This window comes from Oryctolagus cuniculus, chromosome 4, assembly GCF_964237555.1.
Source record: "Oryctolagus cuniculus chromosome 4, mOryCun1.1, whole genome shotgun sequence".
NCBI classification, from domain to species: Eukaryota; Metazoa; Chordata; class Mammalia; order Lagomorpha; family Leporidae; genus Oryctolagus; species Oryctolagus cuniculus.
This window is the reverse complement of record NC_091435.1, coordinates 63,078,867-63,103,389: the sequence shown is the minus strand read 5'-3', so window position 1 is coordinate 63,103,389 and position 24,523 is coordinate 63,078,867. Positions and strand designations below refer to the sequence as shown.

The window sequence follows — 24,523 nt, the reverse complement described above, 5'->3', positions numbered from 1 at the left end:
AGAGCAACATTTAAAATTCCTGACCTGTCTCTCCCGGAAACTTTCTGATTTCTGTAAATACTGGCACTACAATGCCCAAAATTTTAGGCAATAAACCATTTGTCTTTGCACTGTGTCTATACTGGTAGACCAGATGTTCAATAATTTCCAAGCGCATCTTGATTTGTGTCCTGTTCTCACACAGTATGTGATACTCTTATTTGTCTCATATAGCAGTTATCTTTAACCTCTATTTTCCCTTGCCTAAGTTCTACTCTATAGGCTACAAAAGTGAGATTACTTGCTTTCCCAGTTTCCGTCTCAGCTAGGGGTCATCATGAACCATATCTAGCAAATGAGCTATAAAGAAGCTTCTGGAAACCTTCTTTCCCAAGCGCATCAAAGATCCAAAAACCTTTTTGCTTCTACCCATTCTTTCTTGCTTAAAATGCTGGTGCTAGGACATTACAGCCAGACTTTGTGGCATCATGTGGCCTACAGGGGACAGCTTAAGGATTGAACCTGATTAACTTGGGTTGATAAAGTGAAAGGATGAAAAGAAACTAAAGTGCCAGTGGTGCCACTGTGTCCCTGCATCAAGCTTGAACTGTCTACCTCCAAATAGTAATCAAATGACTTCACTCATTAAGACAACGTTTTATGGACATCAATGAGTTGCAGCCAAAGTCATTCAAAATTAAAATCGTGTTTTAATTTTTGGCTTATAAATACCAATGTACCATTAAGTCATCAAAAGTTTCCTTGGAATAACTACCCTACAAATTCCTTACTCTCCATTCTTTTTTCTCCTTTTTTGGGGATACTTTTTCCCATGTTAATGTAGTATTAATGCAAAGAGCACAGATTTAATGTAGTTCATAGAAACTGCTCTAAGAATATAATCACTCTCCAATCTCATTATCACTTTATGTGACATGTGACCCATACGAACCAAAATTGTTTTGATGTAAGAATCTTTTCATAAAAAAATTTAGTATTAATTTCTAAGTGATATTATGAGTAATACATTAGGAAAAAACAAAATAATATTTATTGTTCAATTTGTAAATATCAGCAGCTTTAATTCTTAACTTTCCCATAAACAAAAATCAATGTTGTTGTTATTGTTATAATGCTTATAATTGTTATCATTATTTTTTATTATCACAGGTAAAGAAGCCAAAGCCTAGAAATGATTAGCAACATGAGGTCCAAAGTGTCTTCACCAAGGGTCAGAACCAGGGCCAGCCCCATGAACTGCCCAAGGTGATGACTACGCTTTCCCCCTGCTCCAAACCCTCCTCCTCCTCAACTAAACCTTCCCTCTCTTGTAGAACTTGACTTGCTAGTGGAACTATAATACTCTTGCTATAATATTTTAAATAAGTGTGTACATAATAATTGGAAAAATAATGAATAAATAGTCAAAAGTTTACATTTGTTTACCTTCTATAGCCTGAGCCCTAAGGGCAGAACTGTAGACTTGAGAAGTAATGTCTACCACTGAGGACCAACACCCTGAGTCCCTGGGGTTGCTTGGGAGTTGCATTCCTTTTAGGAAAAGATTGTTTATAGTTATTACTCTGACTTAGGTTTTTATAACAAAAAGCATACTAAAATATTGATGACATCTTTAAGAAATTCTGAAGGGGAGATGGGAGAGGCATTTGACCTAGTAGTTAAGGTTCCTACATCCTAAGCCAGAGTATTTGAGTTCAATACCCAGCTCTGCCTCCTGACTCCAGGTTCCTGTTAATGCAGACCCTGGGAGGAAGAAGAAATGGCTAAATAGTCAGGTTCCTGCTATTCACATGAGAAGCCTGCATTGAGCTCTGTGGGGAGCAGCTCGGACTAGACTAAGTTACTGGAATTAAGACTTATTCTATGCATCTGCTCTCCTCTGTGGGGAGCAGCTCGGACTAGACTGTTACTGGAATTAAGACTTATTCTATGCATCTGCTCTCCTACAATATGGCGCTGGGAGAGGAGAAAACAGCTTCTACCCAGCTGCCTCCAGTTCAACCAATAAACTGTAGGACTTGCTCCTGATTGGAGAGCAGCGTACTCGGCGTGTGGGCAGCCGAGTTAGGATTGGCGGAGGAGGACTATAAAGGAGGAGAGAGACGGCATGCACCAGGAACATCTAAGGGGAACATCTGAAGGAACACCTGTGCAGCCCCCCAGAGAGCCGGCCGGCGGTGTGCCGCTCCCCTGCGGAAGTGGGGAATGTGGCCAGGGGGAACTGCCCTTCCACGGAGGTGGAAGGGATAGTAGCCAACCCGGGAAGAACCAGCAGCAAACCCGGGGAGGGCCGAGCAGCAGAAGAAAGAACAGCGCAGGGTCCTGTGTTGCTCCTCCACGAAGAGGGGGAGCGACATAATGGTGCCGTGACTCGGATATGAAGCCTAGGCAGGGTTTAGTGTCGTTCCTCCACGAAGAGGGGGAGCGACATAATGGTGCCGTGACTCGGATAGGAAACCTAGGACGGATAGGAAACCTAGGAGGGAAGAAACGGCAAGAAGCAGGAAAATACCGGAGAGAGAGACTAGTGAAGAGCCTAGGGGAAAGCCAGACGAGAAAGGTGCCGGAAGAAGCTATTGAAAGCCTAGGCATAGACTTGGATACGGACTGTGGGAAAGAAGTTAGGATTGAAAGCGAAAGTGAAAGCTTTCATAGACTCGGATGCGGACTATGGCGGGGAAGCTAGGAGATTGAAAGCGAAAGTGAAACCTGGAGGAGGCTTGGACTTGGATACGGACTGTGGGGAGAAGCCAGGAGAAATGAGAGGAATATTGTTGGAAGAAAACTTAAGGAAACATACCGGGTAGAGAAAAATGTTAGGGAGGATGAAGCCGCGAGTGCAGGCCGAGGCGAAGACTTAAGCCACCTTGGAATTCTTCAAGTCACCCCGGGGAGCAAGAGGCGAAGATCTGGAACCAGAGGCAGAGACGTGGGCCGCCAGGTTGAAATTCGCCAGGTTAGTCCGGGGAACTTGGACTGAATGCCGGTGGTGGCGGAAACATTCGCGGAAGCCGCCGCGTGCAGAGAGAGCACGGGGCGTGAATAGATGGGGAACGCGGGGCTGGCGCGAGGCCGTGGTGCGGGCGCGAAGTGCGTGGAGACCGCGGAGCGTGCGCGCAGAGCCGGGAACCCGCCGGCGGGGCGAGGCGCCAGGAAGCCGCGCGGAGCCGTGAAGCTGCCGCGGGGCGGGGCGAGGTGCCGAGAAGCTGCTGCGGGGCGAGGTGCCGAGAAGCAGCCTCGGGGCGAGCGCCGCCGGGAAACCGCGGGGATAAGAGAAGCCGCGGGAAGTTTAGAAGTAAAATGAGAGAAATAGGAATGCTGGAAGATAGAAGTAAAATGGGAGAAATAGGAATGCCCGGAGATAGAGAAATAGAGAAATAGAAAGGCCTCCCTACAACACTGCACTGTGAGAGCTTGGATTCGGTCTGCCTGATTAAGTGAGGCGATGTGCACGATGAGCACCTGCGGCGGCTAGCAGCTTATGCGCCGCAGGTCACCGAAGACAGGCACGAATTAACATCAGTAAGGCTTCCCCACAATACAACAGTTAGGAGGCTTGGATTCGGTCTGCCTGATTAAGGCGGTAAGCACCAGCAAGCAGCTCAACCAGAGTATGAGCTGCAGGTCACCGAAGATAGGCACGAACCAACACTAATAAGTCTCCCCCACAATTCGGCAATGAGAAGGCTTGGATTCGGTTTGCCTGATTGTTAGGGCTTGTAAGCCCCTGCAGGCAGAGCAGAGCATGCGCTGCAGGGCACTGAACACAGGCACGCATCAGCACCTAAAAACCTCCTCACAACATGGCGAAGAGAGGACCCGGATTCGGTTTGCCTCATTGATAGGACTTGTAAGAACCTGTGGCAACTCTAGCAAGTAGAGCAGAGTGTGTGCTGCGGGACACCGAAGACAGGCGCGTATCAACGCCAAAAAATAAAAAGAAAGGGGGATCTGTGGGGAGCAGCTCGGACTAGACTAAGTTACTGGAATTAAGACTTATTCTATGCATCTGCTCTCCTCTGTGGGGAGCAGCTCGGACTAGACTGTTACTGGAATTAAGACTTATTCTATGCATCTGCTCTCCTACAATATGGCGCTGGGAGAGGAGAAAACAGCTTCTACCCAGCTGCCTCCAGTTCAACCAATAAACTGTAGGACTTGCTCCTGATTGGAGAGCAGCGTACTCGGCGTGTGGGCAGCCGAGTTAGGATTGGCGGAGGAGGACTATAAAGGAGGAGAGAGACGGCATGCACCAGGAACATCTAAGGGGAACATCTGAAGGAACACCTGTGCAGCCCCCCAGAGAGCCGGCCGGCGGTGTGCCGCTCCCCTGCGGAAGTGGGGAATGTGGCCAGGGGGAACTGCCCTTCCATGGAGGTGGAAGGGATAGTAGCCAACCCGGGAAGAACCAGCAGCAAACCCGGGGAGGGCCGAGCAGCAGAAGAAAGAACAGCGCAGGGTCCTGTGTTGCTCCTCCACGAAGAGGGGGAGCGACAAGCTCCCTGTGCCCAGCTTTAACCGGGCTGAGCCCCAGAGGTGACAAACATTCAAGGAATGAATGGATGGGAGAAGTCCCCTTCTCTCTCACTATCTCGTTGTCTCTCAAATAATTAATTTTAAAATTATGAAACAAAACTTAAGTAGATTACAAGCATAAAAAATTACGGATAAAGTAACTTAAATTTTGAGTTATTTTCTCAACATTAAAAATAATAAAGTATAGAATAATACATTTTTGAGTAAGTCCATAGGCAGAAACTTTTCATGTTATAGATTTTGTAAGACTTGGTACACTAAAGATATCTCACAGATGTTAATTGTTATTTTCACTCACAAAAATATCAGGAATGAGCTCATCAGACATACTGTCTAATCTAAATCCTAGTAGAAAAAAATCAACAAATGCTCCGAGTACAAGAAGGTACATCAAAATGACTTTCTAGATATACTACTAGAAGATTTAATGCACACACACACACACACACACACACCACACCAAGCACACACACAGATTTATAAATAAAATAACAGTTGGGCTTCGGTCAGGTAAAGATTCAAACTATCTTTCATGGCATTCCTTTAAGAAACCACTAACATCATTTTAGGTGGGTGAAGGTAAGAAGGGAGTGAAAAACAATGCCTTCAACTTGAAGACTCTGGTACTTTTTAAAGAACCATCTAGCCCTTGTTCTAACTGCCTAAAAATAAAAATGATTTAGAAACAAGAAGGTTTGAAACTATCTTTAAGTCAAATAGTATATAAAAGCAATTATAGGGGTAACGTGTTCTATGCTGTATGGGAAAAAGTATATAAAAATGTCAAAATAGCAGCAATAAAATGACTATAAACTTCATCCTCATGACCAGTCAGGAAATGAAAGATCATTGTGCAAGCTGTGCTTTGGAAAAGTTAAAGTGCTCCATGAGCTAAAGACATCGTAGGTCATTACAGCTTCCCAGAGAAGACAAGGGGGAAAGTATATACAACAGAAAAGTGCTTGTTTTAAAACTTTCTATTTCTTTGTCTATGAGGCTTTCATGGGGAAAATAAAAGGCAGAGCGGGTTTGTTCCCATGCTTCTTTCAGGGCAGGCAAGCTGTGGATAAAATGACAACGTAGTCACACAACCCTGTCCATCTTTACTCTGTTGCCTACACTGCTGCGTCTCTCTGATGTAGCCCAACCCCTGCACGAGAGCAAAGCTTCCCATTGTGGAGCTCACCCCACCTGCCTTCCAGAGCACACCTCCATGGCTCTACCTTCTCTCTTCCTGTCTTTCCCTATCAACTTTGACCTGCCCAGAACTTCATTCATTCAGAGTCTAGCTACCTAACTTGCTAATTGGATCTCTGATATAAACGAAGAATGTTTCTCAGCAAAGTGCGTTAGCCATCTTAGAAGACATTTCATTTTCAGCCCTCGTTCCAAAAAGAAAATGGAGTAGACATTTCTAGCAGGGGCTTTAGAGGAAAACTCTGTAGATCTCCTGAAATTTCTCCAATAAAACCTCTTTACTGAGGCCAGCACTGTGGCACAGCGGGTTGAGGCTCTGGCCTGAAGCGCCAGCATCCCATATGGGTGCTGTTTCTCGTTCCAGCTGCTCCTCTTCAGATCCTGCTCTCTGCTGTGGCCTGGGAAAGCAGTAGGGGATGGCCCAAGTCCTTGGGCCCCTGCACCCACGTGGGAGACCCGAGGGGAGGCTCCTGGCTCCTGGTTTCTGATTGGCACAGCTCCAGCTGTTATGGCCATTTGGAGAGTGAACCAGCAGATGGAAGACCTCTCTGTAACTCTGTCTTTCAAATAAATAAAATAAGTATTTTTAAAAAAACCTTTTTACCTAGATTCTTAATCCAAGATGCAGCCTTCAACCAAGACTTGACCTTCCAGCCTCATCAACTAGTTCTGTCAAACAACATTAGATTTGGATTTCCTACTTTTAAGATCTCTTTATTCCTACAAATGCAGTCTGACCAGACCATTCTTCGGGGCCTCTGTGGAAGAATTGCTTCCAGATCCTTCAGGTTGTTGGCAGAATCCAGTTCCTCCTGGTTATTGGACTGCGATCACCATGTCCTTGGAGGCTGTCATTTTAGGGACTCTTCTTGGGTCTTTCCCTTGAGTTTCCTTCTACTCAACATTCTTCACATTCGTTCTTTCTCATGCTATAGTCTCTCTGACTTCCTCTTCTGCCACCAGCCAGGAAAAAAGTCCCTGCTTTTTTTATTTTTTAGGATTTATTTATTTATTTGAGAGGCAGAGTTACAGAGAGAGAGAGAGAGAGACAGAGAGAAAGAGCTTCCATCCGCTGGCTCACTCCCCAAGTGGCAGCAATGGCCAGAGCTGAGTCTATCCAAAGCCAGGAACCAGGAGCTTCTTCCAGGTCTCCCATGTACTTGCAGGGGCCAAGGACTTAGGCCATCTTTTACTGCTTTTCTAGTCCCCAGAAGAAAGCTGGATCAAAAGTGGAACAGCCAGGATTCAAACTGGTGGCCATATGGGATGCCAGAATTGCAGGTGATGGCTTTACCTGCTACACCACAGCACAGGCCCCAAAAGTCCTCCTTTCAAAGGGCTTTTGGGATTTAGTTAGGTGTCTGTATTTTATTTTATTTTTTTATTTATAAAAGGTGAATAAATTTCATGCATTTCAGATATACAGATTTAGGGGCAAAGTGATACTCCTCACCCTACCCTCCTTTGTGACCACACTGCTACTCTACCTCCTCCTTCCTTTCTTATTCTTTCTTTTAATTTTTACAGTGGCATATTTTCAGTTTGTTTCATAATCGTTAGATTAACTCCCCACTAAGTAAAGAATTTAACAAATAGAAAGAAGAAAAAAGCACTGTTCCTCAACAGTAGAGACAAGGGCTATAAACAATAACCAATTATCAAAATGTCAATTTCACTTATATATATTACATTTTTTATTCTCTATTATCTACCACAGATCATGGAAAACATATGATATTTGTCTTTTTGAAGACTGGCTTATTTCACTAAGTATAATGGTTTCCATTTGCATCCATTTTGTTGCAAAAAACAGTATTTGACTTTTTTGTTGTTTTTTTACCACTGAGTAATATTCCATAGTGTATATATACCATAATTTCTTTTTAAAAATTTTTTTTGACAGGCAGAGTTAGACAGTGAGAGAGAGAGAGAGAGAGAGAAAGGTCTTCCTTCCATTGGTTCATTCCCCCAAATGGCCGCCACAGCTGGCATGCAGTGCCAGTCTGAAGCCAGCAGTCAGGTGCTTCCTCCTGGTCTCCCAAGCGGGTGCAGAGGCCCAAGGACTTGGGCCATCTTCTAGTGCTTTCCCAGGCCATAGCAGAGAGTTGGGTCAGAAGTGGAGCAGCTGGGATGGGAACTGGCGCCCATATGGAATGCTGGCACTTCAGGCCAGGGCATTAACCCACTGCACCACAGTGCCGGCCCCTGCCATAATTTCTTTATCCAGTCATTGGTCGCTGGACATCTGGTTAATTCCATGTTTTAGTTATTGCAAATTAAGCTGCAATAAACACAGAGGTGCAGATAACTCTTTCATATGCTGATTTTGTTTCATTTTGGTACATTCCCAGGAGTGGGATGGCTGGGTCATATGGTAGATCTATTTTCAGATTTCTGAGGAATCTCCATACTGTCTTCCACAATGGCTATACTAGTCTGCGTTTCTACCGACAGTGGTTTAGGGTACCTTTTTCACCATATCCTCACCAGCATTTATTATTTTTTTTAATTTCTGGATGTTAGATATTCTAACTGGGGTGAGGTGAAACCTCATGTGGTTCTTATTTGCATTTCCCTGATGGCTAGTGATCCTGAGCATTTTTTCATGTGTCTGTTGGCCATTTGAATTCCCTCTTTTGAAAAATGCCTGTTCAATCCTTTGTCCATTTTTTTTTAACTGGATTGTTTGTTTTGTTGTCGTTGAGTTCTTAAGGTATCCCTATTTTAAAGTCAGCTGAACAGTAACTTTTGTTACATCTGAAAATTTGGTGGTTTTTTTTGGTCACAGAAGGCAACAAAATTTCCCAAGTAACATCAGGTTCATAGGGACCACCCTAGACTTCTATCTACCACGGTGATCTTATGGAAGTTTTCCATTTTCATAGTGGCCTTTTGCCTTTTATTATGGGTGATTTATGTACATGTCTTACTCATTTCTAATAGAAAGATAACTCCTTAGGAGCAGAGAAAGTGTTTTCTTTCCCAATAATTTACTTTGGAGTACAGCTAAGATAAATAAAGAGGTAAAATATAAGAATTTATTAAGTCAAATCTGGCAGCAAAGGTAGAAGTTGCAGTTTAGGGAAAGGATTCAGAATTCTGTGTGAGGAAATCAAATAATACAGAGTTGAACATTTAGATGATGATGAAACTTGAATACACACAAGAGACACATGGTACATTGAATCGTGAAACCAAATTTTATCCCAGCTGAAAAAGTACAAGGTAGGAGTCTGCCCGAGATTAAGCAGCTAAAACTAAAGCTGAAGCGATGTGGAGGCTGTGACCCTGTGGCCCAGGGAGTATTGTTCTTGAAGTGATACCTAGGGACCATCTGCAGCCACATTTTCTATCCTAACCTGAATCAGGAACATTGTAATGGTCCCAATGTTTTTTAAGGGAAAGTTTCAAAGAGAGAGAGAGAGTCAAAGAGAGAGAAAGAGAGAGAGAGAACCAACATCTGCTGGTTCACTCCCTAAATGGCTGCAATGATTGGAACTGGGCCAGTCAGAAACCACAAGCCAGGAAGAGCTTCTTCAGGGTCTCACATGTGGGTTCAAGGGCCCACATACTTGGGACCATCTTCTGCTGCTTTTCCAGGTGAATTAGCAGGGAGCTGGATCAGAAGTGGAGCAGCCAGGACTCGAACTGTCACCTATGTGGGATGCTGGTACGGCAGATGACAGCTTAACCCACTACACTACAGTGCTGGCTCCCCAGTTCTGAGTTTTTAAACAAGTAACCACAGTAGGCTCTTGATGGTGCACCTCCAGGAAAGCATAAATTTAAATAGAGTTGATCTTTTCTTGTAAGCTGGTTTATAGTTATTTTGCTGTCTTGTATATACTTTATGCCTTGGGTATGTTTTATGCATTTTAACATGCCTGGAATAGATAAGAAAATATGCTTTATTAAATTTGCATCTGATGTCGTAAATTTACAGTTTCATAACAATTGCAAACATCTTATATGCTAGATGTGTTAGTTTGCTGATTAGATTTTTGAAATATTTGAGAGACTCAGTTTATGAAATTGGTAATGATGGTTTGAAATGTCTAAGAAAATCTAGTTAATAGTTTCCAAATCATGTTAATATTAAAGTAATTTAATCCATCAAATTTATAAGCCAATTGTGTACTAATTAATTACCAAATGAAGTTAAATGTTTAAAATTGTAACACAAATTATTAGATTTACAAATATAGTAACAGGATTTGTGAGTTAAAAAGTAAAGGCTTTTTGAAGTTAGTTATAAAATATATATGTTTTGGGACCAGTGCCATGGTGCAGTAATCCTCCACCTGTGGCGCCGGCATCCCAAATGGGTGCCGGTTTTAGTCCCGGCTGCTCCACTTCCAACCCAGCTCTCTGGGTTGGGATGGATCGGTGCAGCTCTGGCTGTTCCGGCCATTTGAAGAGTGAACCAACAGAAGGAAGACCTTTCTATCTGTCTCTCCCTCTCACTGTCTGTAACTCTACCTCTCAAATAAATGAATAAAATCTTTTAAAAATTTATATGTTTTATCAGTTGAATATAAACACAATCATAAAGAACTATCAATGTGTATTACCGGGTGGTGCTGTGGCATAGTAGGTTAAGCTACCGCCTGCAGCACAGGCATCCCATCTGGGTACTGGTTCAATTCCCAGCTGCTCTACTTCCCATCCTACTCCCTGCAATTGCATCTGCTAAAGCAGTAGAAGATGGCCCAAGTCCTTGGGCCCCTGCACCCAAACGAGAGACCTTGAAGAAGCTCCTGGCTCCAGCTTTGTATTGGCCCAGCTATTTTGGGAGTAGCTATTTGGGGAGAAAACCAGCAGATGAAAGATCTCTCTCTCTCTCTCTCTCTCTCCCCATCACGTTACCTTTAAAATAAGGAATACATAAAATCTTTTTTAAAACGTATATTACCTACAAAGAAATCAAGAAACTCCACAACATCAAAACAACCCACTTAAGAGATGGGCCAAGGACCTCAAAAGACATTTTTCAAAAGAGGAAATCCAAATGGCCAACAGACACATGAAAAAATGTTCAAGATCACTAGCAATCAGGGAAATGCAAATCAAAACCACAATGAGGTTTCACCTCACTCCGGTTAGAATGGCTCACATTCAGAAATCTACCAACAATAGATGCTGGAGAGGATGTGAGGAAAAAGGGACACTAACCCACTGTTGGTGGGAATGCAAATTGGTTAAGCCACTATGGAAGTCAGTCTGGAGATTCCTCAGAAACCTGAACATAACCCTACCATTCAACCCAGCCATCCCACTCCTTGGAATTTACCCAAAGGAAATTAAATTGGCAAACAAAAAAAGCTGTCTGCACCTTAATGTTTATTGCAGCTCAATTCACAATAGCTAAGACCTGGAACCAACCCAAATGCCCATCAACAGTAGACTGGATAAAGAAATTATGGGACAAGTACTCTATAGAATACTTTACAGCAGTCAAAACCAACGAAACCCGGTCATTTGCAACAAGATGGAGGAATTTGGAAAACATCATGCTGAGTGAAATAAGCCAGTCCCAAAGGGACAAATATCATATGTTCTCCCTGATCGGTGACAACTAACCAAGCACCAAAGGGGAAACTTGTTGACTTGATCAGCTCTTGTCCTGACAGTTGATTTACAATGTAATACTTTATCCATTTTAGTATTTTTTTGTTCTAGTACTATTGGTTGAACTCTGTAATTAACACACAATTATTCTTAGGTGTTTAAATTTAACTGAAAAGTGATCCCTGTTAGGAATTTGGAAAACATTATGCTGAGTGAAATAAGCCAATCCCAAAGGGACAAATACCACATGTTCTCCCTGATAGGTGATAACTAACTGAGCACCAAAAAGGAAACCTGTTAAAGTGAAATGAACACTATGAGAAACGGTGACTTGATCAGCCCTCACCCTGACTGTTGATGAACAACTTAATATGTTATCCCTCTTAGTATTTTTTTGTTTGTTCTACTTAATACTTTTGGTTGAATACTGTAATCAATACACTATTCTTCTTAAGTGCTGAAACTTAACTGAAAAGTGATCGCTGTTAAATATAAGAGTGGGAATAAGAGAGGGAAGAGATGTGCAATTCGGGACATGCTCAAGCTGACTTACCCCAAACGGTAGAGTTAGAAACATACCAGGGGATTCCAATTCAATCCCATCAAGGTGGCATGTCCCAATGCCATCTCAGTAGTCCCAGTGATCAATTTCTGTTCACAATTGATCATAATGATAGGACTAAGAACCAAAGGGATCACATAAACAAGACTAGTGTCTGCAAATACTAGCTGATAGAATCAAAAAGGGAGAGAATGATCCAACATAGGAAGTGAGATACACAGCAGACCCATAGAATGGCGTATGTCCTAAACAGCATTCTGGCCTCAGAATCAGCCCTTAAGGCATGCAGATCCGGCTGAAAAGCCCATGAGAGTATTTCAGGCATGGAAAGCCAAGACACTCTGGGGGGAAAAAAAATCCCTAAATGAAAGATCTCTGTGAGTGAGATCCCAATGGAAAGAAGGGGTCATCAAAGAAGGAGGTACCTTTCTCTGAAGGGAGAAGAGAACCTTCACTTTGACCATGGCCTTGTTTAAATATGATCAGAGTTGGTGAACTCAGGGGGCTTCCATAGCCTTGGCAGCTCATGACAAGAGCCTAGGGTGATTACTGAGGCCATAAACAAGAGTGTCAATTTGTTAAGTCAACAACAGGAGTCACTGTGCACTTACTCCTCATGTAGGATCTCTGTCCTTAGTGTGCTGTACATTGAGACTTAATGCTATAACGAGTACTCAAACAGTATTTTTCACTTTATGTTTCTGTGTGGGAGCAAACTGTTGAAATCTTTACTTAATGTATGCTAAACTGATCTTCTGTATATAAAGAGAAACGAAAATGAATCTTGATGTGAATGGAAGGGGAGAGGGAGTGGGAAAGGGGAGGGTTGCAGGTGGAAGGGACGTTATGCGGGGGAAGCCATTGTAATCCATAAGCTGTACTTTGGAAATTTATATTCATTAAATAAAAGTTAAAAAAACATATATTACTTTCTGTGCAAAAAAAGGGTACCTTATGGATTCTCAAAAGCCAATTGTTATTAAACATTGAAGAACAATGTAACTGTAATAGAGATAAAACACTGACCAGGTTATATATTAGCTACATGGCATTGCTATAATATGTGCCAAGTTGATGGGTTTGTTCATTTACTTGTGTTTGATAAGAGATAATATGAGGGGAATTCCAAAATCTCATGGGAAAATGGAATGAAAAACAAATTAAGGCACAGGCACTTGGCACTGTAGTTAGGGCACCGTCTGGAACAACTGCATTCCATAGAAGAGTACCTGGGTTTAAGTACCAGCTCCACTTGCTATTCTGCCTTCCTGCTTATATGCACACTGGGAGGCAGCAGATGATGGGTCAAGTAAGTGGGCTTCTACCACCCACATAGGAGACACCGACTGAGTTCCCAGCTCCTGGTTTATCATTTGGATCTCCCTTCAAAAACAAAAAAGAGACTGGACCATTCATCTGTGAGGAGTGTAGGTAATTGATAGCCACCAGCCACTGGACCATCAGGTTCCTTCCTAGTGCTGAGCTGGGACAACAGAGTGGAGCTTTCTGGACAGTCCTAGCCAATCAGCTTGGCAGGGGTACTAGAGCTCGGGTAGTTCTGCCTAATGTGAGTTTCCTCCAACAGGCAATCTTTGCTCTGCAGCTCCTTTGTAGGTTGGCCAAGCCTTTGTCAAATCTGCCTCACAGACAGGGGCTCTCTCCAGCCAATCCTTCTCCTTACTTCTATGTTTTCCTGGGTGTCAGACATGCCCTAAGATCTGAGCATCTCACTGTCCATGCTTCTTCTGCTTTTCTATTTCATAGGTGTGGCCCTAGCAATGCTTAGACACGGTAACCCCATCTCCCTGCCTGCAACTGGAGGACCTGGAAGGACCCTTAGGCAAAGCTTTGCCCGGCAGTTCAACCAGGCTACAGGACTCATTTTCCTCTGTCTCTAGTCAGTCTTCCTCAGTAGCAGAAGGGCTATAAAGCTGTCACTCATGATGGCAACACAGTCACAAGAGCAACAGGGGCCATTGCTTCCTCATTAACCACCGAAGGGAGAAGGGAGCATCTTTCTGTAGCATTCATGAGCGACGGGGTGATTTTCCTCGCTAGATGCTCCCCAGCAAGCATCTTTCTGCCATTTTTGACACTGTTGGATCGTAATGCTCTCAACCTAGGATACGCCTGGGGTCCATCCATCTGCACTTCCCACTAGAAAAGCCACTGAGAATGAACGCTGGGGGAGCAGCCACCACATGTCCACTGGATGCTTACTTTAATGTGGTTTCTCTTAAGAAAAGGAAGCAGTCCAGGACAGTAACGTTTTGAAATGGACTCTTGCTGTAGTCCAGTGGTCCATGAAAAAGACCCAGTGTGAGGCTACAATCCAGGCTGGCCGCGCAAACTACAGTACCTAGTTCCATGAACACCACCTCTGCAGGCACTTTATTTTGCAAATACTAGAACGATCTTTTTGCACTGTTAACAAATTCTCTGCGTTGTTTGTTTTTTTACCAATTCTAGCTCCAAACTGTCATCTACCCTCATCTCTCATTCTGTTTTCCTCTGGAGTAATCAGCATGCCTTGATGTACTTCCTGCCTCAAGAATATATTATGTGTTTAGTAAGCCCCAGCTATTTTATTAAATTGGTCACATGTCAGTTGTTCTCAGTTCCAGATTAAAAGAGTAAGCATCCTTGAATAGTATCCAATATCACGCCACACAATTAGTCCCACGAAAGACACTTCTGCTACCAACAATGTGCATAGAGACTGGTGCATAAACTGCTAATGCTCAGGCAGCAGAGGCCAGAAGCTGCCATTGGAATTGTTCCACTGAAGCTTCTGGAAGCTGGATGTCTTATTGCCTCTGCCCCCAAGCTTGCCAGGACAGATTCTGTAGAGTTCCTTCTTGAAGTCTCTGTGTTAGAATTCAAACCAGGGACATTGCCTCTGTAGGCAGAGCCTTCATCCCAAGGCAATGCCCTGGCTCCAAGGAAAGCAAGGGAGAATTTCTGTTAGTTTCAGCAGTGCTGAGCCCGGTTCAACCCTCTGCCATGTGACCTGGATCATGGTGGGTGGTGAGATTTGCTTCACAACGTGGAAGATTCTGGAGCCTGGATTCTTTCACGTTGGCTTTTGTTCTGCTAGGGTCTCCTGTCTAATTCTCAGAGGGCCTTTATGAGGGCTTCCCTTACTGTCTAAATTCCATGAGAAAGGACTACGCTAATGCTCAAATGTCTTGGGCGAGGCTGAGTATCAGTCACAGCTGTCAACAATGCTCTCAGCCTGACTTCTTTGGGGAAGCTGGTTATCATATTAATAGTAATAACATTTATATGCCCTTTTGTTTCTGTGAGTAGGATAAATATATTATCTTTATTAATGATAAACTCACAGACTTTATACAGAGTAGTTGCCACGATTATTTCACTTTTCCCGAAAACATCCATCTTAGAAAGATTAATTCAACCCGGCAAATGTTTATTCAGCTCATAATAAATGCAAGACCTTGTACTAGGGATGGAAGATGACAAATGTAACTTAAATTGTCACTGTGGTGACTACTTAGTTGTTATTTGAATTCCTTCATCATGAAAGAATTAGGTATTAACTATTCATGATCTACCTTTATATTTCACTGTCAATTTTCTATTATGTCCAATTCTACAGAAGGCTCCAGAATCTTCACAATACATTTTGGAAGGTTAATCTTTGCCACAATTTCTCTTTTGTTCGCATTATGGATTTCATTTTAGAATCCAAGGCAATATATATTTGAATAGAAAATTCAAATGTTAAAGATGTTAATTATTCAGTTACTAAAGCTATTTACGATTATTATTGTGACAAAGGAATGTTGCAGATTCACGACTGGATGTGTGCGTTTGAGGCGATGCGCTGTTCCTGCTTGCTTTGGTGCTCATGTGCTATGTAGCGTGTGCTCACGGCCAAGGAGCCTTATGAGACAACATCGACCGCAGCTCTGTTGCAATGCTGGAGCCTGGTGCAATCCTATACTATTTGAACTGGATCCGAAGGTAAAGGTCAAGTCTCATCACTGAATTGAGTTCAGAATTGACTCTCCCCGCTATCTTCACCTATTTGTCAGTTTGTGATCCACTCCACATTGATTTTATAAAGGCTTTTCGTGTTCTATTCTAATCTTTTAATTTCTCCATCTCAAACCAAGGCTTTATCATACCCGATAATGGGGGCGATGAGGTCACACAGCTTTACTTTTATTCCAAAGCGTTTAGATATTAGCCAGGGATAAGTTACCAGTAGCAACAATGAAGTAGTAGTTAAGACCTCAATCTCAGCAGTAAAACAAGCCTGGGTTTATTCCCACTGGTCACGTGATTTTCAGCAATTAAATAATCTCTATAAGTCTTAGCTTTCATCTCTTAAAAGAAATAACCATAATACTTTTCACAATGTACTACTAGTGACAATTAAGCTACATGATACTTTTAAAATACAGCGTCCTGGTATACCCCGGTAAGCAGCTGCCTGCAATGCCAGCATCCCGTATCAAGGGCTGGTTTGAAGCCTGGCTGCTCCACATCCAATACTGCTCCCTGCTAATGCTCCTGGGAAAGCAGCAGAGGATGGTCCAATACTCAGCCCCCTGGCTCTTGGATTCTGCCTGGCCCAACCCTGGCCATTGCAGCCATTTGGGGAATGAATCAGCAGATGAAAGACCTCTTTCCATCTTTGTCTCTCCTTTCTCTCTGTGCCTTTCAAATAAATACAATATTTCTTTAAAGATACCAACCCTTTGTTTTACAACTGGTAATACCACACTTGGGTATTTATCCAAAAGAAATTAAGTCATATGTCACCCCAAACCCTACGCACAGTTTTCTTTCAGCAACTTTATTAATTATTGCCAAAACTGATAACCCAAATGTCCATTACCTCTTGAATAGCTAAACCAAATGTGGTATGTCTAAGCTATGGAATATTATTCAGCAATAGAAAAGAAGAAACAACCCATACATGTCCTGACATGGATGAATTTCAAAAGTATAATGCTTAGGCCGGCGCCGCGGCTCACTAGGCTAATCCTCCGCCTAGCGGCGCCGGCACACTGGGTTCTAGTCCCGGTTGGGGCGCCGGATTCTGTCCCGGCTGCCCCTCTTCCAGGCCAGCTCTCTGCTGTGGCCAGGGAGTGCAGTGGAGGATGGCCCAGGTGCTTGGGTCCTGCACCCCATGGGAGACCAGGAAAAGCACCTGGATCCTGGCTCCTGCCATCGGATCAGCGCGGTGCGCCGGCCGCAGCGCGCCAGCCGCGGCGGCCATTGGAGGGTGAACCAACGGCAAAGGAAGACCTTTCTCTCTGTCTCTCTCTCTCACTGTCCACTCTGCCTGTCAAAAAAATAAAAAATAAAAAAAATAAAAATAAAAAAAAAAAAGTATAATGCTTAGAGAATGAAGCCAGCTGCAAAGGTCATGTATTGTCTGATTCCACCTACATGCCATTCTGCAAAAGGCAAAATTATGAGGACAAACACCAGTTCTTTGGTTGCCAGAGGCTAACAGTTGGGGCAGGAGACTCATCACAAATGGGAACAAGTGAACTTTTTGGTGAGAAATGCATTCATTAGAGGTAGAGATTACATGATTACATAAATTTGTCAAAACTCATAGAACTATGCTCTTCCAGGGGGAATTTTACTATATGTAAACTATACCTTAATAAATGAGCTTTTTAAAAATCACTACCAATACCTTTAAATACTGAGTAAAAAAATTTAAGAACCGTCTGTAAGTGTGCCTTGCACTAAGTGAGCCCTTAATGTTGGTTGCTGTTGTTATTATTACTATAAGTTAAGTCAACAAAAGAAGATGGAAAAACTACACAATTAGGGACAGTTCCATTTGTGAGAGAACCCAGGATGAGATCTCATCGATTTAAGAGTCCAGAATTTTTGTTGTTCCTACAGATTCAAAATTTTAATTCAATAAAATAAAAAGAGTTAGGTGAAATGTTGCTGAACAGTAGAGATCATTACAAATAGCACCTGTTGATCAGGTGAGAGTCAGGTGTTGCCAAGGTTGTGTGCAATGCCAGCTCTGGGGGAAGCCAGAGCGGCAAAGCTCTCCAGGAGCTTACATACAGAATTGTAACTGCCACTGGAATTAGCAAAGTGCACTGCTCTAGAGGGAAACCTGGTACTAATCAGTTTCCTGGGTGGGCACTAGGTCACACAGCAAGTCCTACAGGATATAATATTCCGGTAAGAGTAAACGCCTGGGGCCGGTGCGTGGCTCACATATGGGCACCGGATTCTGTCCAGGTTGCTCCTCTTCCAGTCCAGCTCTCTTCTGTGGCCCGGGAGGGCAGTGGAGGATGGCCCACGTGCATAGGCCCCTGTACCCACATGGGAGACCAGGAGGAAGCACCTGGCTCCTGGCTTCAGATCGGCATAGCTCCGGCCATGGTGGCCATTTTGGGGGTGAACCAACGGAAGGAAGACCTTTCTCTCTCTCTTCCTCGCTGTCTAACTCTATATGTAAAAAAAAAAAAAAAAAAAAAAAAAACAAACAAACAAACAAAAAAAAACACCACAGTAAATGCCTCTTAAATCATTCCTGTTCCCACAATTCACCAGACTCAGTACCTTTATTTATTGAACAATATGGGATCAAAGTCAATGAAATCTTGTTGGAGCTCTCTTTTCTGTCAACAACATGGTTCCAGCTCTTCACTCTTTCTCAAGGTCACGTACATTACCATGGGCGGATTTAGTCTTCTTAGTTGCAATTGCAATTGTTCTGTCTTCCTTGAGATTTTGGTTTTACTGAATTTGGTGTTCCTAAGTCACCTTCACTGCACACTTGGTGTTACCCATGCAGGTCATTAATCTCATCCTTTTATCTATTTTTGCTAAGTTAACAATCAAAAAGTGTTTTGCTAATTAAACCATCAAAAACTATAACTATTGCCCCTTAACATACCATCTCCAAAATGAGTGCTGTGAAACCACAGCGTTACTTTATTATTACTCTCACTGGAAGTTTGGAAGTTGACTAGGCTCAGTTAGGCTTTCACTCAGGGCGTCTCGTGCAGTGGCAGTCAGATGGCGGCTGGTGCTGAACTATTCTGAGTGCCCATTCCTCACTGGGCAGACATTCGGCTGGAAAGCCTCAAACACATGGGGCTTGGATCTTGTAGGGGTCCTTGGGCAGGTCTCTTTGTCTCTCCACGTGGTCTCTCTAGCGCAGCAATATCAGGGTCACTTGTCATCTTACAAACGGCTCTGGGGTCTTACTTGCCAGCTCCAGGGGTCTTACTTTCGTGAGAGGGAACTGGACAGAAGCTGTGTCGCAATTTACTATTCAGCTTCAGCAGTCCTCTGGCCTCACCCCCATTAAACTGTCAGTCAGGAGAAATGCAAAGGCCCGCCCACATGCAGGGGGAAAGGACACTTGCCAGGGTTCTGGAGGAGGATTTGGGGCTGGAAATATCATTGCAGACAGTTCTGGAAAACGCAATCTGCCACAAAAGTCAGTCTTCTCTTCTGCTCATTAGAGGAGTAAGGGTGTTATTACTCACCAGCCAATGCCCGTTTGCAGAAGCACTGAGTGCTAACCATCCAGCCCCTCTTCCACGGCGTCTCCTCATAGCCCTGTGAGCTGGAGAGTAAAAGGAATAGGGATTGCAAGGGACGAGCAAGAAACATTTCGGTGATTTTTAACACATTTAACAACATTTCCCGCAAATACGATACCAGTGATTAAAAGAGACTATACTCCAAACATCCCTCTTACACACTTACTTGTTGCAGACAGAGCTCAGAAAGGGAGCGTCCTTAGGTTTGCATGTGGTTAGGACTTTCTGGGGAGATTTGACTGAGACCTGGTGAAAAGACAGGCCCCAGAAGGCAAATGATGACTGAATGGCTGGGAAGAGGCTCACACTCAGGAGGTATCGTCCACATTTGCAGTGTGTGTGTATGTGTGTGTGTGTGTGTGTGTATAGCGGGGGGGGGGGGGGGGCAGTACCCAAAGCCTCAGGGACAGCCAAAGGAGCTAAGTCCAGAGCTGTCATTTTTTCGCCTTCTCTTCTCAAGGAGAATTTTCTTACATTAGGGAGAGTGATCCTGCACTTAGGAACAAAAATTTTATATCAATTGCAGATACACAGTTTTAGGGGGTTCTCACTACAGCACAGACCCCAGTATGTGTAGCATGGCATTTGGCTCTCGTTATCTCACTTCAAGGGAAGAACTGGGACAAAGGAGAATGCAGAGATTATTAACTGTGAATAAGGAACAAACCATCAGTCTTAGCCCTAGAACTATCATGTTCATACGAACATAAAAATCAAAATCTTACCAATATGGAAACAGTATAAAATATATCTAAATGTACTTGTTGAAGCCGGCGCCGCGGCTCAACAGGCTAATCCTCCGCCTTGCGGCGCCAGCACACCGGGTTCCAGTCCCGGTCAGGACGCCGGATTCTGTCCCAGTTGCCCCTCTTCCAGGCCAGCTCTCTGCTGTGGCCAGCGAGTGCAGTGGAGGATGGCCCAAGTCCTTGGGCCCTGCACCCCATGGGAGACCAGGAGAAGTACCTGGCTCCTGCCTTCGGATCAGCGCGGTGCGCCGGCTGCAGCGCGCCGGCCGTGGCGGCCATTGGAGGGTGAACCAACGGCAAAAGGAAGACCTTTCTCTCTGTCTCTCTCTCTCACTGTCCACTCTGCCTGTCAAAAAAAAAAAAAATGTACTTATTGGAGTATATGATGTCTAAATTCTCTTTCTTGTTAATAAATTTATTGTTGAATTGATTTTGCTCACAAAGAGAGTAAGAATTCATCGGGTTTTTGAAAGTATGCAATTCAGTGGTTTGCAGTATATTCAGAGTTTCATAGCCATCACCACAATCAATTTTAGACCAATTCAATTACCCCAAAAATAAGCCTGCTACCCATTAGCAGTCACTCTTTATTTCTCCCTACCCTACTCCCAGCCCGAGGCAACCACTAACCTACTTTCTGTCTCTATGGATTCTCCTATTCTAGACTTTTCATACAAATGGAATCATACAATATGTGATCTTGTATGACTGGGTTCTTTTATTCAGCATAATATTTTCAAGGTCTACTCGTGTCTTGGTATATATTGACACCTCATTCCCTTTTATTTCCAAGCAAAATCCCATCATGCATATACACCACATTTTGTCTGTCCAATCATCAGTTCAGGGATATTTGGATTTATTCCACTTTTAGTTATTATTTGTAATAATATAGTTACAAACATTGTGTACAAATTTTTGTGTGCACTTATGGTTTGTTTCTCTTGGGCTTATACTTAGGAGTAGAATTGCTGAGTCATGTGGTAAATCTGTGTTTAACCTTTTCAAAAATTGTCAGACTGTTTTCCTAAGTGGCTATAATGACATTTACATTTCCATCAGTGGGGTGTAAGTGTTCTAATTCCTCTACATCCTCACTAACACTTTTTATATATCTTTCCTGGTTATAACCATCTTAAGACTGTGAAGTGGTAATAGGTTATATATTTTTTTAACTTCAAATTGTTCATATAACACCTTACTTTTATCTGTATGCATTTTGCAACTTTTTCACAAAGCACCTTTACATAAACTATTTTTTATATCTTTTTATTTTATTTTTACTTTAATTTTTAATTATAATAATTATATAATTATATACAATTATAATATTATAATATTATATTATATTATATATATCTTTTTTTAACTTTTATTTAATGAATATAAATTTCCAAAGTACAGCTTATGGATTACAATGGCTTTCACCCCATAACGTCCCTCCAACCCTCAACCCTCCCCTTTCCCACTCCCTCTCCCCTTCCATTCACATCAAGATTCATTTTCGTTTCTCTTTATATACAGAAGATCAGTTTAGCATACATTAAGTAAAGATTTCAACAGTTTGCTCCCACACAGAAACATAAAGTGAAAAATACTGTTTGAGTACTCGTTATAGCATTAAATCTCAATGTACAGCACACTAAGGACAGAGATCCTACATGAGGAGTAAGTGCACAGTGACTCCTGTTGTTGACTTAACAAATTGACACTCTTGTTTATAGCATCAGTAATCCCCCTAGGCTCTTGTCATGAGCTGCCAAAGCTATGGAAGCCCCCTGAGTTCACCGACTCTGATCATATTTAGACAAGGCCATGGTCAAAGTGGAAGTTCTCTCCTCCCTTCAGAGAAAGGTACCTCCTTCTTTGATGACCCATTCTTTCCACTGGGATCTCACTTGCAGAGATCTTTCATTTAGGGTTTTTTTTTTTTTTTTTTTTCCCCAGAGTGTCTTGGCTTTCCATGCCTGAAATACTCTCATGGGCTTTTCAGCTGGATCCGCATGCCTTAAGGGCTGATTCTGAGGCCAGAGTGCTGTTTAGGACATTCGCCATTCTATGAGTCTGCTGTGTATCTCACTTCCCATGTTGGATCGTTCTCTCCCTTTTTATTCTATCAGCTAGTATTTGCAGACACTATTCTTATTTATGTGATCCCTTTAGTTCTTAGTCCTATCATTATGATCAATTGTGAACAGAAATTGATCACTGGGACTAGTGAGATGGCATTGGTACATGCCACCTTGATGGGATTGAATTGGAATCCCCTGGTGTGTTTCTAACTCTACCGTTTGGGGTAAGTCAGCTTGAGCATGTCCCGAATTGCACATCTCTTCCTTCTCTTATTCCCACTCTTATATTTAACAGTGATTACTTTTCAGTTAAGTTTCAGCACTTAAGAAGAATTGTGTATTGATTACAGTATTCAACCAAAAGTATTAAGTAGAACAAACAAACAAAAATACTAAGAGGGATAGCATATTAAGTTGCTCATCAACAGTCAGGGTGAGGGCTGATCTGTTTTTAATAGGCTTAGGAGGTAGGTAATATTTTCTCTCAAACTCAGAAGGTTGAATGAGTTGCCTATAGCCAGAATATTCTGCAGCCCAGATCTCCTAATTCAAACTTAGCGTGCATTCCCTATAGTGTTCCCCAAATAGTCTGATCACTGTGATCACTCCTTTGGATCTTTGAGACATCAGAAGAGGGAGAAACACACATGGAGGCATCCAATGACCATTAGTAACCATGACTGTTCTCCACGTCTATATTTACATCTTGCCAATTGTTGCCGGCTACACCTTGTCAACATCTCCTCCCATTCTACTAGTGTCGGCAGGAACTTGATGAGAAAGTTGCTGCCATGCAGTCATGTTATGTGAAATCACCGGAGGCCTTTTCTTTACATCTTCTTTGTCCTACTTTCAGGGAAAATTGCTTTCAGTTTCTGAATAGTCTTGGGAAGAAACTCTTCTATTATGTCATGTTACATCAGGATAACCTGACCTAGTTTCTAAGGATTCAGCTGCAGGTGTAGACCCAAGACTGGATTCTGCTTCATACACCACCAGGCCTGACTCCTCACCCAGGTTTTGGGGGGGGGGGGGGCTTTAGCTTTATCAGATTTTCTTCCTTTTTTACGCTAAGAAAATGTTTTTTCTTGGAAGAGAACCCCCCAGTCCCCTGTTCCCCCCGTGTTTGGGAATTTTGAAGGAGGAGATCTCTCAACCACTACCAGACCCGCTCCTGGTGCCGCCCTGCCCGAGGCCACGACGCTGCAGTCCTTCCTTCTGTTTCTGGCCCTCTTCCTCCGGCTGCCTCTGCACCACTCCACAGAACCTTCTCCCCTGCTCCCAGGAAGTTTCCTGTGGCCTGAAATACATGTTGCCTAGAGTTCCAAGTTAGTGATTTTGCTGCCACGGGGGGAGATTTAAGGCCAGGCATTGCAGAGACTAACCAGGGCACTCCACTGCACTTCCAAACATGGTACCTTCTGGAGAGGACCAGAGTAGACTACCCCCAAATACTCCACTTTGGCATATTTTGAGCTGGAGTCAATTGAGAGCCAACAGATTCTGGACCCTTTCTCAGCCTTTTTCTTTTTTTTTTAACTTTTATTTAATGAATATAAATTTCCAAAGTACAGCTTATGGATTACAATGGCTTCCCCCCATACCGTCTCTCCCACCTGCATCCCTCCCCTTTCCCACTCCCTCTCCCCTTCCATTCACACCAAGATTCATTTTCGATTCTCTTTATCTACAGAAGATGAGTTTAGCATACATTAAGTAAAGATTTCAACAGTTTGCAACCACACAAACGTAAAGTGAAAAATAATGGATGATTTTTTAAATGATGATGAAATCAGATCAGACCTATTGTCATGTTTAATCCCAGTGAGAGTCAAGTTGGGAATTCATAATTTCTTCTTTTTTCTTTTTTACAGAAGATCAGTTTAGTATACATTAAGTAAAGATTTCAACAGTTTGCACCCCCATAGAAACACAAAGCGAAATATACTGTTTGAGTACTCATTATAGCATTAAGTCTCAATGTACAGCACATTAAGGACAGAGATCCTACATGAGGAGTAAGTGCACAGTGACTCCTGTTGTTGACTTTACAAATTGACACTCCTGTTTATGGCATCAGTAATCTCCCTATGCACCAGTCATGAGTTTCCAAGGCTATGGAAGCCTTTTGAGTCCACCGACTCTTATCTTGTTTAGACAAGGTCATATTGGAAAGGCACCAAATAGATGAGCTTTCAATTCACCTCAAGGATCTAGAAAACCTACAGCAAACCAGACCCAAATCTAGTAGGAGAAGAAAAATAATTAAAATCAGAG

General features: G+C 42.9%; 1 long non-coding RNA gene across 1 annotated transcript in view; it reads right to left on the bottom strand.

The window, feature by feature from the left end:
- LOC138849272 (uncharacterized) overlaps window positions 1–24,523 on the bottom strand; it is a 51,672-nt gene that overhangs the window by 2,510 nt on the left and 24,639 nt on the right. The window contains exon 2 of the long non-coding RNA XR_011387862.1: window positions 19,372–19,451. This is a non-coding gene — a long non-coding RNA (uncharacterized lncRNA). The remainder of the gene's footprint in view (window positions 1–19,371; window positions 19,452–24,523) is intronic.